Source organism: Nothoprocta perdicaria, unplaced genomic scaffold (genome assembly GCF_003342845.1).
Source record: "Nothoprocta perdicaria isolate Ctin4 unplaced genomic scaffold, notPer1 scaffold_245, whole genome shotgun sequence".
Taxonomy (NCBI): domain Eukaryota; kingdom Metazoa; phylum Chordata; class Aves; order Tinamiformes; family Tinamidae; genus Nothoprocta; species Nothoprocta perdicaria.
Window position 1 is genome coordinate 134,436 of NW_020455472.1, and position 18,948 is coordinate 153,383.

The 18,948-nt window shown below is 38.2% G+C and overlaps 1 long non-coding RNA gene across 1 annotated transcript in view; it reads right to left on the reverse strand.

Moving 5' to 3' along the window:
- LOC112947784 overlaps positions 1–14,482 on the reverse strand; it is a 35,404-nt gene extending 20,922 nt beyond the window's left edge. The window contains exon 1 of the long non-coding RNA XR_003249474.1: positions 14,386–14,482. This is a non-coding gene — a long non-coding RNA (uncharacterized LOC112947784). The remainder of the gene's footprint in view (positions 1–14,385) is intronic.
- Between the last annotated feature and the right edge of the window lie 4,466 nt (positions 14,483–18,948).

Below are 18,948 nucleotides of genomic sequence, written 5' to 3' on the forward strand. Positions count from 1 at the left end.
AGTTATCTGCAATGTTCTGCAGGAACCTCCTGGACTGTCTTTTTCAGTAGAGAGAGGTATATAGCTTAAAAGTTCAGGTCGCAAATGAACTGAGCTGCTTTATGGAGGAATCTATTTGTCTTCACTTACCATAAACAGTGCAAACAGACTACAGAACTTAGGTGTCTCTGCTAGGTATAAGAAATTAAATGTAACCTGAATACTGGAGCGTAGAGATGAGGAACATCCCTGTTCTCTTCAGATCCATCAAACTATTTGCATACATATTTCAAGAAGGATTTTGGATGCTTCAGTCCACAAAACCTGATGAAATTAAATTGGTTTCTGTTTCAGCACAGAAAGGTTAAAATTAAAAATCAGTATAACTGCCACTGGAGGGCAGTGCCACAGGAAAGAGAAGAGTACAACCAGTGAAGATTTTTATTAAGGAAGATGCAACATTCCCAGATGTGTCTCCTGTGTGACCAGCACACAGCTCACTAGGAATCAGAATGCAGTGTCTATGCTAAGGCTAAACCTAACAACAACGGGCCTGCTCTGGGAAGTCCAAACTCAGGAAAAGGAGACACAGGCAATTCTGTGCCTCTCATCCCTGGGCTCCCCTGGTTATGTCTAAACTGCACTGCGGTTGTGCACCAAAAAAAATCAGTTGCGGTTTCTCCTTTGTCCTGACTGGAGGTAAATGTAGTGTGTTGTGGCCTCTTTCCAGCATAGCTGTTCAAGCTTTCCTTCTCTGGAATTCATACTATAACAGGCATTAAAGTCTGACATAGGCATAAAATTAAGATTCAACTTAGGTGTGACATGTCTCATGGAGCTGCTATGTGCTTCGCAGACCTTCAGGGGTTGCTTCAGTGAACCACCTCATGCCAAGCCTTACCTCACTGTAAACACTAGGGCCGGTGCTGTCATCACTGCTGAATTCTTCTAGGAATTTCCCTCTCCTCCATTTTCTGAGTTACCTCTGAAGGGTGTCAAAGTCATGTGAAGAGTAAGGAATGCAGCTTAGAAAGTCTGCCTTCAACACAGCAGAAAGCAAAAAAACTCAAAGATCTCTGAGTAGCAGAAGACCAAAAAAAAAAAAAAAAAAAAAAAAAAAAAAAAAAAAAAAAAAAAAAGCCACCAAAGATCTGAGTTCACTGTGTTAAAGGATTTTCTGGGTAGGAAGTGGCAATACTTTGCTTAATGCAGACTTCACACTGGGTGTGGATGCATTCTGACATGCAAAAGTGAAATCTGCAATCATCTCTTAAGTAAACCTGCTTTAGACTTCTGTTCCTCACAAGATGAAAAGAGGTAAGCATATATATCCCTTTTTTATCCATTATCACTAACGTTCAGAGCTAGTTTTACTGTCTATGGTCGTTCAACACACACTGGAAAAACAATCAATTCCACAGCAACAAGAGGCAACTCCAAACTCAATACTCCATGCAGCAGCCCAGGGAAACAATGTAATGGGCATCCTTTTCAATAAGCAGTACTTCCCAAAGACTGAGTCTGCCAGAGCACTATAAAATGTAAGGACATGAAAACTACACGTACAGTCATTTGGAAAATGTCTACATCTATAGTTAGAACAGATCTCATCTCAAGTGTCATCTATACTCCCATTTCTCTGATCAATTCCCAGTATTGTACAAGCAACCTACCAACTCCTACAGCTGGAAGAGTGAATTATTAGTCTAGCTCTGATAGAAGAGATTATCAAAACTTAGAGGTTTATTGATATAGGTAATGAAAACCTTGGTGCTTCAGATACTGGTAAGGAGTAGAAAATGGAACAGATGAGATAAATGAAACATTTTTATCTCATACTTGTTCTTTGTTGATAGTTCCTGAACTCTACATATAGCTGCTATTTAAGCCATTATTAATATTTTCTTTTTGTTCTGTGACTAATTTTTCAACTACCTTTAGCATTGTCAAGTGATATTTACCTGACTCCTACCCAAGCTCCAAGGAGATACCACAACAGAAACTACATGACTGCTCAGCCTGACATCAAGGCAGTATCATATCCAGGAAGAGAACTGTGTCAGCTAAAAAAACTAGTCTTTGAACAAAATGGATTAATAACCTATGTTAAATAATCTTCTATTTCTTTTTTTCTATTCCAAATATAGCATATTGAATGCCTAAAAGCAATTAATTGCCAGTAAACAACTGATAACCAAGACAACTGTGCTATGTAACATACTGGAACAGATAAGGTCATCAGGAAATCACCACTATCACACCAATGTTTATACATTTTTCAGAACAGTATTCAAGCATTTTCAACACTCATCAGTAGTTAATTATACATGAAAGTGTAACTGGCGAATCATTTAGCATATGAACAGCTCTCACACTACTAATTTTAACTACATAAACTAAGATTTTAAAGGAAGCCAGTATGAAATAAATCATTTGCAAAGGCTACAGAGTTTCTCATGAATTGCCCTAAATAGGGCAATCTAGAAAATACTTAGGAAAAGCATTAAAGAGCAAGGATATTTTCATCTTCAAATTTGTAATCAAAATAATGTAAAGAAAAAAATAAAACTTTTGCATAAACTGACCTAGTTCCTTTAATTTTGACTGACCTTCAACAATGATTTAAGCTACAATGTCCAGCTGATCTTTACTTTTAATCTCATTCAGTATGGGGATGGAGTAATCTCCAACGTACAGCTGCGGCAGTAACATTTCACCTCCTACAATTGAATTCACCAAAGACAAAGCCTAACCTAGGCCTTGCTTAAGTTTTTTAAAGTGAAAGAATTTTTTAAGGAAGAATTTTTAAGGTGAAAAAAAAAGGGGAAAAACTCCTATTTTACAGTTGAATGTCACAAATTCCAAGCATAAAAGCAACAAGAAAAGACCACAAGTAGGGATATTTAAGTTTTAGCTCATCCCGTGTTCCACAATGATCAGTAAGATATATATATATATATATATATATATATATATATATATCCTGCTCAAATACTACAGTCAGTGATTTTCCTACTATAGATGCTGCTACTAAGTAGAATTCTTGTCATTTCCTGGCAACCAGTATTTCAAAAAAATAGCATTTTCCTTAAAAAGATCATTGTCCTGATATAAAACTATAAAAGCAAACCACAAAAATGATTTTGAATTGGCCTCCACGTGTCAGTTATGTTTTTATCTATCTTTGATATCTACTGTAATATAAACAATCTAACTTTCTACTCGGGCTGTCTCACTGAGTTATTTCAATAGAGCAAACCTATGAAAATTTTATGAGTGCCCCTTACAGATAAGGAATGAAGAAGCCTAAGAGACATACATAACAATACTTACCGAGGCTCACAGAGAGAGCGACTTTTACGTTTGTGCTCTCCTTTTTCTGCCTTTGACCTTCAAGGATAAAGCCTTTCTATTTCCACTGTGATAGATTTTTTTTACACCTCTGAAGTGGCATTTGCAGGAAGCAAATGTGGTAATTACAGATCCTACCTTAGTCTGCTTGCTATTGCTGCAGGGCTAGTATTGTTTTAGACAAAATTATGGTACCATCAGTAACTGTGGTCTAAATAAATAATGATTCTTTTTTATTATTATTCTTACAGAACAGAACAGCCTAAAATCCATACAAAATCAAGAAGAAGATAAACTAAAATTATATTATGGGTAGAAACTAGTAGTGGGGAAGACTACATTCACTTTCTAATTAGGTATAATGTAAAATTTACTAAAATTTACATTAGAATCACTGCAAACAGGTGTTTGCACACACGTCTATACATACGGGTATGTTACATATTGTCCTATTATCCATATATATTTTATATATATAAAATATTAATTGACTTCAGATAGGAAATTGTTCTAATTCATACTTTTTATTTTTAAGTAGTTATACTCATCCCACAAATAACTGTGTAATTGGTAGTGCAATCTCAAAGTTTTTAAAAACAAATGTTACATTTCTTATGTAACATTCTCATTCTTCAAATGAAAAAAAAAAATTTTTCTTTTTACTTCTATCAGCTATTGCCCAGATATTGCCATCCTTGCCTACACTAGATTATATTCCACTTTTCTAATAGACTTGCGGAATTATTTATCATACATATTATCTTCATCTTGGAATGCCCTGAAGATGAGAATATAAGCTACTCATCACACCACCAATGGAAATCAATATTGTCTCAGTCAGATAATATTTCATGAGTGAAGTAGTTGCCACAACTAAAATCTAGTCACCAAGATTTCATTTTTTACCTTTCACCTCCAAAAACAGCGAAAATGTTCTCCAAAATACTCTTGTACATTCTTAGCTATAGACAAAATGAGTCTACTTTAAAAAGAAAAAAAAAAAAAAAACCTTCAGGTACTTCAATAGAAAATACCCCATAACTTGGGGGGTGGCCAGATAAAATGAACAATGCCTATCAAATTGATGAAGTCTGAACTGTTTTAACAAGTGCACCATGTAGATTTTATTAAAGACATGTTATTACAGGGGAAAAATATTGATTTTTTTGTACAAAGAATGGTCATCTACATTCTATCTTTTTATATGGAACTGCTTATTACCCATTCTCCATGGTGCAACAGGATATATTGTCAGGAGCAATGCCCATAATCCTCTCTAAATTGTGTTCTGTTGTGCATGTATTAGACACTGCCAATGCACAAAACAGCTAATCTGCAGCTAACAGTGACAGATGGTTTTCCTGTTCATTTTTAATGAGTCATTTTTAAAGTGTCAGCATCACTGTTTGTTTACATTTCCTACTTTACTATTGTTTCCTTAAAAAAAAAAAAAAAAAGAAAAAGTCCATGTACTTTTATGGAACAGTTAAATGAAGGGCAATGAACAAGCAAAATTGAGCCCATTATGAATCGTCTGCAATACACATAAATTATAATGGATCTGTATTAGAAATAATGAGGTAGTGAGGTCTCTCTCTCAAATATCTTTTCTGCTCACAGCATATCTCATTTCTATCCAATCTAGTTTTAACTCTCACTCTCTCCCCAAAGAATAGTTAGGGGTGGCAGCATTTCTGAAGCTGCCCAGAAACTGCCAAAGCAAAAAGACCACAGTTACTGAATTTGTATTTTACTACTATTGTTATATAACATGACTTCAACTGAAGGTCTGGCAAGCAGAATAGTACTGATTATTAAAAATGGTGCACTCACTTTCAAGCCTAAAATAGGCTTGGGTGGGAGAGAAGGTAGCAAAGGCAATGGGGCATTTTGAGGTCTATCATCTCTGCTTACCTACACCTGGTACTTTTGCTCAGATACTTGCCTTTAAAGCATACTCAACTTGAAAAACAAGAATATACTGAGATGGTGTCAACTATTTCTCTTAATCTCCATCTCCTTCATTTCAGTGCTTTGGACCATTTGCTAACCCAGCTTTTGGCAGACATTTGCAAAGTCAAGTTTTTCCATCGCTAGAAAACTATTTGGCTCCTATTTTTCATTCTTTCTCATTCTTAGAGATAAAGAATTCTCATATATCCACCAGATCTCCCTATAGCCACCACACTAGTGAATTTACTGTTCTTATGTATTTCAAACTGGTCAGCATCTGCTTCACCAGTTTAAAAAATGCTCCTTGAAGGCGCAGATTTCTCCTTTGATCCTTCCCTTCCTTCCAGCTGCACATGTCCATTTCATTGTGTACTTTCTCTCATGGAGTTCAACATGTCCCTGAAGTCAATGAATTAGATGTCTAGATTGGCAGAAAGAAAGGCAAAAGTCACCTCTAAGAGTTTATTCTGCAGATCTTCCTCAAATGGGAAGGGATTTTCAGCATCCTCTCAATTCCTCCTCCGTGCACTGGACACCATAAGGGGAAAACATGTTTTTTTTTAAAAAAGTTTTCACACAAATCTTTTTATAACCAGAACCTGTTTAATTAATATCACTTTAGTATATTTGCTTCACTAAGTTTTTGATTATTCCTAGATTTACTAATTACATTTATGATAAACTTATTATTTTACAGGCATATGCAAAACTTGAGGTTTTTTTAAATGTCAAAATCCTCAAGTACAGATCAGAAGTGAAAAACTGCAAGTACGAAATTGCACAAGCTTCAGATATACCAAGTGTATCATGTGTACATCAACAGACATTTCATCTGTGTATCAACAGGTTTTGTTCAAAATAGATCTTAACTGTAGAGTAATTGATGCTGTTTTAGGCACACTTTTGTCAGAATTTTATAATAAAAATCATCTACTCAAACCAAAGTTTGTCTACTTAACCCAGAAGTTTGAGGAATCTATGCATTTAACAAATTAAATTTTGTTAAGATGATTAGAGAAAGCCATTGATTCATTGTGTGGATGGAACCTTTTGGAGACCATCAATCCAACTTCTTCTACCCACAGGAGGGTCACCTACAGCAGCTTTCTCATGTCTGTGTCCAATGAGGTTTTGAATAACCCCAGGGAGATCTCACAATGTCAATGGGCTGTTTTGCCCTGGCAGTAACAGCCTTCTTTGATGGGTTACTGAAGGCCACCTCGCAGCGGCATGAGCAGCTCTTTGCACTCACAGGTGAATCCTGCCAGGGCACATAGCATGTTCAGTTTGTTTAAATGCTTCCTACTTGGATCCTCCTTTATTGAGGGCCAGTGGAGCTGCACACTTTCCTGGGAGTCCTGAGGGCAAGTCTTACTAGAAGAGAAGGCAGCACAGAGGGCGTTCACTATCCAGGTCTTTTCTACACACTTTGCCATAGGTCTGCTCTTCTGAAGACCAGGATTATGACACTGATTTCTATCTTTTTTCTTACTTTCAGTATCCCAAATGCCACCATCCCAAAGTGAATTCAGCTAAGACTGCTGGCAGCCTTCACATTCCTGACCAAGAAAAAGTCATGTTTGATGAACATGACAGCCTTCTACGATGCTGAATGGACAATGGGAAAGCCATGGACATTGTCCACCTCAACTTCAGCAAGGCTTTCAACTCCCTTATGGGAGACTGTCTCCCATAATATCCCCACAGCAAAGCTCAGGAAGTGTGAACTGGACGACTGCACAGTGAGGTGGACTGAGAACTGGATGCATGGCAGAGCTCAGAGGGTGATGATAAATGGGGCCTAGCTCAGTTGGAAACCTGTGGCCAGTGGTGTCCCCCAGGGGTCAGTGCTGGGCCCAGTGCTGTTCAACTTGTTCATCAGTGACGCGGATGAGGGCACCTTGAGCAGGTCTGCGGATGATACCAAGCTGGGTGGAGTGGCCGACACTCTGGAGGGCTGTGCCCTGTGCCATCCAGAGGGACTTGGACAGGCTGGAGAGTTGGGCAGAGAGGAACCTCATGAGGTTCAATAAGGACAAGTGCAGGGCCCTGCACCTGGGGAGGAACAACCCCAGGCATCAGTACAGATTAGGGGTCGACCTGCTGGTAAGCAGCTACACAGAGAGGGACCTGGGAGTCCTGGTTGACGCCAAGTTAACCATGAGTCAGCAGTGTGCCCTCGTGGCCAAGAAGGCCAATGGGATCCTGGCTGCATCAGGAGGAGTATTGCCAGCAGGTTGAGGGAGGGGATCCTGCCCCTCTACTCAGCTCTGGTGAGGCCACATCTGGAGTACTGTGTGCAGTTCTGGGTTCTCCAGTATGAGGGACATAGAGCTTCTCGAGAGGGCCCAGCAGAGGGCAACAAAGATGATTAAGAGGCTGGAGCATCTCTCCTATGAGGAAAGACTAAGCAAGCTGGGCCTGTTTTCTCTGGAGAAGGTTGACAGGGTATCTGTTACATATTAACCTCCTGAAGGGTGAATGCAGGGAGGAAGGGACCAAGCTCTTCTCATTGGTAACCAGTGACAGGACTACTGAAAATGGGTATAAGTTGAAATACAGGAAGTTGCATCTGCCTGTGAGGCAGAACTTCTTGACTGTGAAGGTGCAGTGCCCTGGAACAGGCTGCCCAGGGAGGTTGTGGAGTCTCCTTCTCTGGAGGTCTTCCAAAGACACCTGGGTGCCATCCTGTGCCACATTCTCTAGGTGTCTCTGCTTGAGCAGGGGGAGTTCGACTAGATCATCCCTAGAGGTGCCTTCCAACCTCAACCATTTTTCCTTCCTTCTGAAGTATGTGACTGAACAGAACTCTCATTGATTCCTTGGCCTCGTCTCTCAGGGAGCACCCACTGATGTCATTCAGGAACCTCCTGGATTGCTTGTACCCTGTTGTGCTGCCTCTGCAGCAGATCTCAGTGCTCAGAGTCCCCACTTCAGACCGGAGCCTGTGGATGCGAGGCAGCTTGTTTGAAGAAGGCCTCAGCTACTTTTTCCTCATCAGGTGGTCTATGGCAGATATCCACCACTGCATCTTTCCTACTGGTTTGCCTGCTAGTCCTGACCCATAAACACCCAACTGCCTCATGATCCATCCTCAGCTAAAGCTCCAGGCATCCCTGCTGCTCTCTCACATAAAAGGTAAACCTCTGTCCTCACCATCCCAGCCAGCCCCAAAAGAGCCTGCATCCATCCACTGTAACACTCCAAGCATGCAGGGTATCCCCATCTCTGTGATCCCAGTGAGCGAGATGTCTAGCCCTGCAATTGTATGTCCGGCTCTGACCCCTCACTTTCCTTCTGCTCTGTGTCAGTGTAGACAGTTCCTATGGTACCCCATCAGGCTGATTGATGAGATCTTCCTTTGTGCTACCCTCTTGGCACTTACTTATTTCTGTGCATACAGCCGGAGTGGCTTGCCACTGTTTTGCTCATTTTCATCTTTCTCCTGTTCATGTCACCCTGTACCACTTCATATGCTCATTTCCACTGACATTTTTGCCACACAGTGCTAGATCTGAGCCTCTGGTAAACAGAGATCCTCTGTAGACAACAAGACGGTTAGCTCAGCAGAGAGGTGCCTCTGTCCCTCACTTCACCTGTTAAGCTCACTCCGATGTTTCCTAACCCCTCCTCTTCTGCTACAGTAGCTGCACATCAGCAGGTGAAACAACAGACATCCTCCAGTTGCCAAAAGTCACAAATCTTCCCAAGTGTTCCTACTTCCCAAACTGAGAAGCACACTCACTGCTTACTCCTCTTCCAGTACACAGTCCAGAGCTCAAGCTCTTATATCTGTAGTTTTTGAGACGACTTGGTCTCTTTATCATCTCTGATACTACGCAGTCTGCTGGCTGCCTCCCAAGCTTCCTCACTTGGCAACAGAGAAACACCTAAAGGCAAGGAAAGAGTATCTTCAGGCCTCAGACTCAGTGAGAGGCTCCAGTGATCTCTGCAGCTCCAGGTCTGCAGTGATCTGTCCTTCCTCAGGAGTTCGTTCTAGGTTGAGATGTGCCTGTGCTCCTGCAGGTGGGTCTGTGCCTGTCCAGCAGCACCTCATCACCAGGGCTGAGCACACAAACCCTCAGCAAGGCTTCTAACCTTTGCCAGCCCTGTTCTAAGCCTGGCAGCTACATAAGCACTTACCAGTACCTACTGAATGGCTACTGGACACTCCTTAATGAGGAGACAGCTGGAACAAAAAGCTCAAAGGAACTTTTGATTGGGGATTTGAGTACAGAGCTTATGTGAAGCTGCTAAGTTTGCTAGCAGTCAAGGTGTCCTCAGCAAGTAGCCAGGACAGCTCTCCTCCCCTGCCAGCAGCAGGCGCTTTCTAAGTCTGGAATTCTTTCAGCAGCCCCCAGTAGCTACTGATCCTAGAAGTTCACAGAATACACAGCATATCTCAAAACAGAGTCCAGAAACTGCTGCATGAATTGACACATCTTCTGGCTGTCTCAGTTGCACTTAGGCATTTGACATATTATTTACTTTGAAAAGTTGTTGTATTTTTTTCCAATGGCCCTAAAAATGTATGTATTTGATAACCATATGCATTCTCATGCTCCCTTAAAGTTATGCCTGAGGTACATCACTGTATTAGAAACCAACCTGCATACCCCCTTCTTAGCCTGTGCTCATCAATTGATCTTTTTATGTCTTTCTAGGTATAGGAATTCCAAAAAATATATATATATAAAATATTTCTTTAAAATGCATCACTCAATCAGTAAATATACCATGAGGATTAATTCTATCATTCAGGAAGGAAAAGCTGATGAGTGATATGTGGGAGGTCTGTTCCAGGTATCTACTGTTTGTTGTTTTGAACTTCATGGTTCACTAGAGTTTTGAATAAAAGTGTTTCTACGTTTTCCAAAAACTGTTGAATAATGGCCAAAATGCACCTCAGGGGCAGCAAGATGTTTTGCTAAATGTTGACTGTTTAGTATACTGCTACCGAGAAGGCACAGCAATATTTTGTTTCTTGCCTAAGGCAGTCAAAAACCTAAAGTTGGTTTCATACACTGCCATGTGACAAGCATGACACTACACATTTCCAACTGCTAGCAGTGATTAAAATGATAGCACTTTTGCCACTTTGGAGGACACACTTGCTTGGCCTTTCATAAATTTCCTTTAGCTAAATCATTAGTAAATCTCTTCACTGACTCAATAAATCTTCTGAAGATGGTTCAAGTAAGAGGCTCACACATAATTTGGTACTAAGATGAAAAATTACAAGTTCAGCACAAAGACTCATCAGATGTACAACAGCCAAATGGTTCCTCTGCAGCAACAGAGGAAGAGCTGGCCAAAGAACTCCAAAGAAATGCCAGCGAGGAAGCCAGATGCAGCTTGCAAAAAAGCATTCCAGAGTTTGGCATCTGGGACCACTAAATGCCAAGCTGATCCCCATCTGTGGGAAAAGCTGTTGACTGCTGCTGGGTGGGGAAAAAAATAAAAAAGACAGGAATCAGCAATAGTTTAAAGGAGTGCCAGTAAAAACAGGAGAGACTGAACTCAGCATTCCAATTACAAGCATTCCGGAATTTATTCCATCATTCCTTGATAATTTAAGATTCATAAACGTATCTTAGAAATATAATGCACAAATATGCATGCTTCTGTATCTTTGAGATATTTACACACCCATAATTTAGAAATCACCTAACTGCCCTTCTCAGCATAGAAAAAACTGCCTTTAGTTACTGCATACCATGTTCAGCAGTCCAGAAATAATGCACGTATGAAGAAAAAGGAGTTGTGAAACGAAATGCAGTAAAATGTGATAGTTAGAGGGACAGAGTACATTGGAAATAAATACATTACAAAACATAACTCAGTATTTTAGCTGGATTTTAAAATGCAAGTTCTCTTGACACATGGAAAAAAATGAGCCTCATGGAAAGACACTTGTATAGCTTTCCAGACTTTCCTGTCATATGGATTAAAGTCAAGTCTGAAACAACCGAACCTCATCAGAAATAGCAGTTCACCTAGGAAACACTGCTGTTATTTTGTGAGAAGAGTTGAAGAGATTTTCACTTAAAAGTTTCTCTGTAAGCTGGTAATAGCAAAGACGACCCAAAGGCTTTAATTAGGGTTTCATGTTATTAGGGTAGAATCTCAGAAATATCACAAAAGGAGGAGCACAAAAGGACACAGTACAAGCGGGGACTGTAGCTGACAACAGATGCATCTGTATATTTATGTTCAGAGACATAATTTGAGTGTTTATGTTGTAGTGAGAATTAGCAAGGAACACAGCGCACTGGAAGCAAATGCATGAAATGCTTCTAAACCCATTTAGGATTTAGGAAAAGGCAGCAGGGAAAAAGAGAACAAGAATAAGTTGAAAAAGAATAAGCTGGAACGAAGCAGGAATACACAAAGAAAAGCTTTCAGTCTTGGGGGACTTGTTGATCCACTAGATTTGACAGCAAGGTTCGAAAAACGAACAGTGCCAGGCACATGATGAACTTATTAGGGGAATTTCTAACTAACAATAATGGTTTGAATTATTCTTCTCATTATCAGATTTGAAACTTGGAATAAAAGTTTTATTTTGTGAATTATTTTGCATCACACTTATTCTTTTTTTCTCTATTTATTCTTATTTATTATATAATTTATTATTATTATCACTGTATTTATTCTTTTTTTCATTTTATGTGCCGCTGCAAAAAACACTTTAGGTTTTCAGGAACTGTGCCTTTCAGATGGATTTGAAAATACTTTGATAATACTTGTTTACGTCATCAAAGGCATCAAGGAAAACTGTATCATCCATCCATCCCATTAATTTCCACAGAGGACAGGCCAAGCATTTCCTAACCAGTAAGAGGTGATGAGCACTAACAGTAGGGTGGCCCCCTGCACCCAAATTTAGACAATTCTGCGGAGCCATCACCAGTAGCTAACACTTTCACCAGGAAGGCAAACACTGCAAGAACACATGCACAGGTCAAGCAATTGCATTATCTATCAGCGTTACGTTCTCAGAGCAATTCCTAGTGCTCATCCGTAACACTTCCTAGGCACAATTCAATTTAACAGGAGCCAAGGATCTTTCCTATTAGGCATTTAAGACAGTTAGCCTGTCTTGGAAGGTAAGTAATTTAACCTTTGTAGAGACAGCTAAGCGGCCTCAGGACCAGATACTGCACACTGACACTACCCAGATACCCCGAAACTGAACTTTCTGTTTCGCTGCTGTTGTTTCTAAGAAACAGTTCTAAAAAGCTAATGGGGGAACAACTTTCCAATACTAAATAGAAGAATGTCTTCTAATATCTTCTAGCGTAAACTAGGGCAACTCTAATGATTGAAATGAAATTGTGCTACATGCATGTGTCCCTGTGCCACATGCTCTAGGTGTGCCTGCTTGAGCGGGAAGGTTGGACTGGATCATCTCTAGAGGTCCCGTCCAACCTTGAATATTCTGTGATTCTGTGAAACTGCTATGTAACAAAATCAGTCCAGGCTCATATTCTTTGTGGCTGCTAAATCTCACCTTCCCAGATATAACAACTCTAAACATATCTAAAAAACCTGTTTCTGCTTGGCTTATCATGACCCTTGCATACTGTAATTCAACAACATGCCTAATTTTTCTGTTCTGCTATGTCAAATAGGACAGTTCTGAGGAAAAATGTGTTTGGTGCTTACAGTTCAAAGCAATTCTCCTTCAAACATCTGCTGTACCTGTTCAGCGTTTGCTCAATTCAGAAAATAAACTTTTTTTTTTCTTTTGTGCAACAGGGAGTCCTTCACTTTGTTCTCCTGTAATTACCTATGAGGAAAACTTGACAGAGCCATGTTACTTTCTGCAATATGTCTAATGCTTTCAGAAGCTATCTGGAAAGAATAGGTGAGATGTCATTTGACAGCTTTACACCTCACTGCAGAATATTCAAACACCCAGATTTTTTCTTAAGGATGGTGCAACTGCACATTTGGCTATACAATCCACTGTAACACATAAGAATATAAGCTGCTATGAGGTATCAGCTAATGAGACATATAGACTATGTAGTTACAAAATGGTTACTAGTCTACAAAGAACACAAAAATATGAGCTATGAAATCACAAGCTACACAAAATAATAAGTCTTAAAAAATATATCTTTCATATGCCAGTACATGTAAGAAAGGGGAAAAAAACCAACTAAAATCATATACCAAAACAGTACCTCTAATACTCTGTAAAAATGCAGCTCTAGGATAAGGGAAAGTATTTAAGTTAAATTAAACATGGGACAGTTAAATTTACCTTTGGTAGCTGGGGAATTACTTGTCTATTTTCAGCTGTGATAGGTTTTCTTTCTGTTTAATGACTATATTATCAGAAATGTACTCAGTGGGCAACAACTAGACTGAGTACAGTCAGTTGCTTACACTGCGTGGTTTAAGCTCCTATATCAGTACCCATTATAGTCTACATTCACACAAAAATGACTATCCTAATATTGACATCATAATATAGGTGAACACTGGCTGTAATTACAAACAAAAACTGATTTCAAGATTAAGTAGTCCGTATCCTTATAATGCTAAACAAAATCACTTTTTAATCTTCTATGCATGAATGGAAAAAAAGATTGGTGTTTGAGTTAGAAGTAATATTGTTAGTGTCAAATCCTCAGGCTCTCTCACAGTATGGCTGTAAACAGTGTCAAATCCTCCGGCTTTCTCCCAGTGTAGTCGTAAATTTTAGGTAAATTACTATTTTGTCTTCATTTTGAACCACAAGGTGGCAGCAGTGATACAATTTCTTAATCTAAGTCTGCACGACTTGATCTATTACTTTTACTCCTAAAGCATCCCCTTGCTTGCAGGACATATATATGACAGAAAGAAAACCTGTAATTTCTTTGATAAAATGCAGGCCTAAATTAGATCACTTGCTAAGTGCTTTGAATGGATGTGCTTGTTTAATTTTCCATCTACAATTCCTTATCGTTGCTTTCTTCAAATAGATGTGCATTCACAGCAAAGACTGCTCCTCTTTGTGCAGCAACACAGCACTCGCCAATAATAATCGGATGCACAAGTCTGTCATCCTTGGAACATAATCACACAGTGAGAAGATGAAACTCTTACCGATAGCTGTTGAAAAGATCTGTACAGGTGCCATTATTTTTACAAGGCTCTGAAATACATTCATTTGATTCATATTCACAAAACGTTCCTTCCCATCCAGGCAGGCAAGCACATTGGTATCTCTGTGGTACATTAAGAAAAAGACATATTTTATTACTTTTATGTTAATGTATTTTAAATATCTATCATAAAATAACAAGAAATCACTCACATCAATGCATGTTTGGAATCTAAAAATCATTTTTCTTGACTTGAAACTTTTTTCAAAACCCGGACTCTTTGTAGACAATCTGAGCCACTAATGTGATGATAAAAGAGAACGAGGTGGGCACGCTACTCTCCCTAAGATCTAACTTTCTGTATGATCACTTTTCTACTCAAAAGCCTTCTCTCTTCCCTCATCTAAGATATTCTCTCTACAAACTTATTTCCTTTAGATCTTAAACTGATATGCCTAAAACACAGGTATTTACAGTCACATAGGTTATATTCCTCAACATGCAATCCTAACAGCACACAATATAAAATAATTTATTATAGAAGTTATCGAGAGTATATAGCTATTAAACTTAAAAACATTTAATGTTAAATTGTGCACCAGTACCTTAATTGTGCATGACTCATCATGAAAACTACTGTCTCCTATAAGGATAATATTGGCTGGTAATCCTGAATGTTAAAAATAAATAGTCTTTTAGCTCTGAGGTGACAGCGCTAATACACTAATAGAGGAGTTCTGAATACAAAGTTTGTCACAGATTAAATTGAATAAAATCTTTCAGCAGTGCGTGCCTCCACCTCCAAATGACAAGTATGATCGGATATCTTTCATTACACAGCAAAGCTGTCGTATCATACAGGTGTTTGACTTAGTCTCACGGAAGTAAAAAGCATAAAGCATCTTTTTGCTGCCTATGGTCTAAGGGAGAAAAGGAAAAAAAAAAAGTCAGCATTGGTTGAACTGAGTATTAGAAATGGCCAAGAGTGCAAATGTTTCTACTCAGCCTGCTTGCTCTGCAACATGCATCTTACACAGCTACCTTCTAACAAAAACTGAGGAACTTTAATGGCAAGTGTGACTAATGTGAATTATTACTTGCTAAGCCTGCAATTAGCATTAGGTTAGATTTTAGTATCTATTAAAATCCACGTAAATTGGAGGTCTTTGACAAATAAACAGTAAAAAAGTGACTTTTTTTTGCCTTTTTTTTTGACTGCATAAACTGTCACAGCATGATGATTTGATGTACAATATACCAGTCATGTTGAAATCCATAGCACCTACAGGTATCTGTAGCTTAGAAATCACATTGCATTATTATTGAGTCTGTATTTAGGAAACAAAAACCATCATGCTCAGAGGGGCATGATTTAGATGAACAGCACCTTTAGATTAAAGGGAAGTTACATAACCTTCTAAAACTTTAAAAATTGAAATATCAAAACTGTGTACTCTAGTTGTTAAAATAAGAGGGGAGAGGGGAAAAAATAAAGTTTGATAATTTGCTTCTATTGCTTTGTGCTCCCAAACTCAGACGCAAAAAAATATAAAATATTCACCATAAAAAGGACAACTGGCAACCTGAATAGAAGTATTAGAAATTACTGGCTATCAGTAAATCAAAAGTTAATATGGGAGACAGACATTTTATTAAAATACTCTGTATTTTGTAAGTAAAAAAGATATGGAGAAGTGACTGTAGAAAGAAAAAAAAATCTGGATATTGTGCCAAAGGAAGAAAAAAGGAAGTATTTTGTCACTACATTATCAGCCCATATAGCAGTGTTTTCTACAACATCACAGTCACATCTAAAAAAGAGCTGTTAGATATCCTAGTGATTTTGAAAGTTTATTTCAAGGTTTCCTCCATTCTCTGCATATTTCTTGGTGCCATGAAAACGACATAGTTTCTTGATCTCCATTATGAACACAAAATGCAAAACTAAGGACTACAAATACACACTAACAAGCAATTATTAAAGACTTATTAAACATAACTCTGTTGTCAGTTTAGAACTTCATGTTAGGCAGAAACACAACGAAATGATGTATTTTATATTCCTCCAAAATCTTCCAAAAACAGCTTACAAAATCAGAATAAGAATTCTGTTTAGAAAGTAACAATATTTCCCTGGTTTCATTAAAAAGATCAGTCAAACAGCTACTTAAATTCTCAGCTACTGAAACTCTAAGCTTCACACTTCTATTTCTGATTGTATCAGGACTGTCATCTCAAATGCAAAAAACTACTAAAATATATGTATATTATGCATAGGCTTAACACATAAACTAAGAAGTACTTTTATTGTTTCTGTACTTGGGTTTACAATAAGTGAAGATCCCAATAAGTGAAGATCCCATATTACAATATCTATTCTATATCCACATCTATTCTATCTTGATATACATATATATTTAATTCTCTATATATTTATACAGATCATATTCTGTATTATATACAGAATCACGTGTATCTAACATGTTGATTTTATGTTGCATATAATAAGATATATATGATCATCAGATTCATATATTCAGATCAGATTTATATAATAGCATTTACTTTAAGAGAATAAATTCATTTAACCCACAGTCTGTCTAGGAAAACACATATAAAAAAAATTCCATCAGTATCTTTCTGTACCCATTCTCCATACGATCCAAAGAGATTACAGCCAAAAATGTCATAATACAAACCAACAAAACAAAGCAACAAATAGTTACTGTACATAGCAATACAAATACTGTGGGAAGACACTTGCACAGGTTCACTAATCACCATCTTCCAAACACTATTTGGTAGCATGTACCAGATAAACACAGAAGTATAAAGAAAGGAGATGCAAAGAGTGTTTCTTCCTCTGACACACACCCTTGACCTCTGGAAACTGGCACACAGAAGCTCTATTAGTTTCTATCAGAGTAAGTGTAATTCATCTCTACACAGCAGATCAGCATAAGACCAACAAACCCTAAATCTTACTTTGAAAGAACTCAGGACAATAAGTAGAACACATGGGCCATTTCATCATTTTATTAAAATTCATCCATATATATCTATATATCAAATAAGTTACTGTTTTAAAACTTGGCGCATTGTAAAGCACTGTATTTGCAGTATTAGTGTAGTCTGTGGAGTTGTTCTAGTGAATGGAATATTTAAAGTAATTTCTCTGCACTAGCATTACTCTTTGCATGATTATTTGCATTTAATCCAGGATTATATCTGTGAAGCTAAAAGAAGGGAGACATCAAGAGGTTTCACAGTATTTCCCTAACTCTAAAAACCTGTTTTTAAAAGTGAAGTAATAGAAACACACAGGCTGCCCAGAGAGGTTGTGCAGTCTCCTTTTCTGGAGGTCTCTCAAACCCGTCTGAATGCCACCCTGTACCTCATGTTCAAGGTATCCCTGCTGGAACAGGGAGATTGGACTACATGATCTCTATGAGTCCATTCCAACCTTAACCATTCTGTGATTCTGTGAAAGGCAATAGTGGATGACAATCAGAGAAAGGTCATAATCATTAAAGACACGTCAATTGAACAAAAAGGGCTATCTTTCGCTGTGAACTACTTCATACTCTTAATACAATAAACATTCAGTTGTGTTCTGTCCTGTGCAGAAGGGTTTCCTGATGTATAGAAGATTTTAGTACGATCCACAGAAGAAACTAACGGTATCTAAAATCTGAATTGTTGACTTGTTACGGATCAGTTAATCAGACATGCTGTAGATAACAATGACAGAAAGATGAACATTACCAGAAATACGTAATTGCTCTTGGAGATCTTCAATATTAGAAGGAAAAAAAAAAAAAAAAGACAATACAGGTATGTCTCATCTCTCACTAAAGAAATCTCCTCTTGCAGGAAGGAAAATTATTTTAGTCTCTTGATCAATTCTCCCAAAGCACTTCTCTCATCTTTAACTATCTGAACCTAAATGCCTAATTCTTTTGCTGCTTTGATTCTTCTACAATACCTCATGATTCCATTTTTTCTAGTATGATACTCAAGAGGACCCTACTAAAAGAAAAGCTCTCTTTTGCAAAGAAACTTACCAAACTGAGTACTCTACAGCAGTGGTCTCAGACCTCTGCATTGCAGTTTATACAGGCTTTTGGCCCTCAGTCAAAAAATCTTTATTTCAACTGACAGTCAGGGAATGAAGATAAAAAGCCTCACTTTTTCCCTTTCTCTGCTGCTGAAAAAGAGAGAGAAGCCTAGAATCAGACAGGAAGAGGAGTAAAAAAGGAACAAAAATGTCTTTATGTGACCATGCTCCTTGGCTTCCCCCTTCAGAAGAAGTTATCAATTCTGAAAACATGGGTTATCAATTTTGGAAAGAGGGTTGGAATGTCTACAGTGGGATAGTATGGGAGAAGCTATGCAATAGAAGCATGGAAAAAAAAAATAAAGTAGTTTTAGCAGAAAGCTACAAAACCAATCAGAATGTCTCTATGCACGTTCACACTGCAGACACTTTTGTATCCGCATTCTTAAATGAGATGTTTCTAGTGTAGCAGTATCTCTATACCCTAAGCCTCACCACTCCCACGTA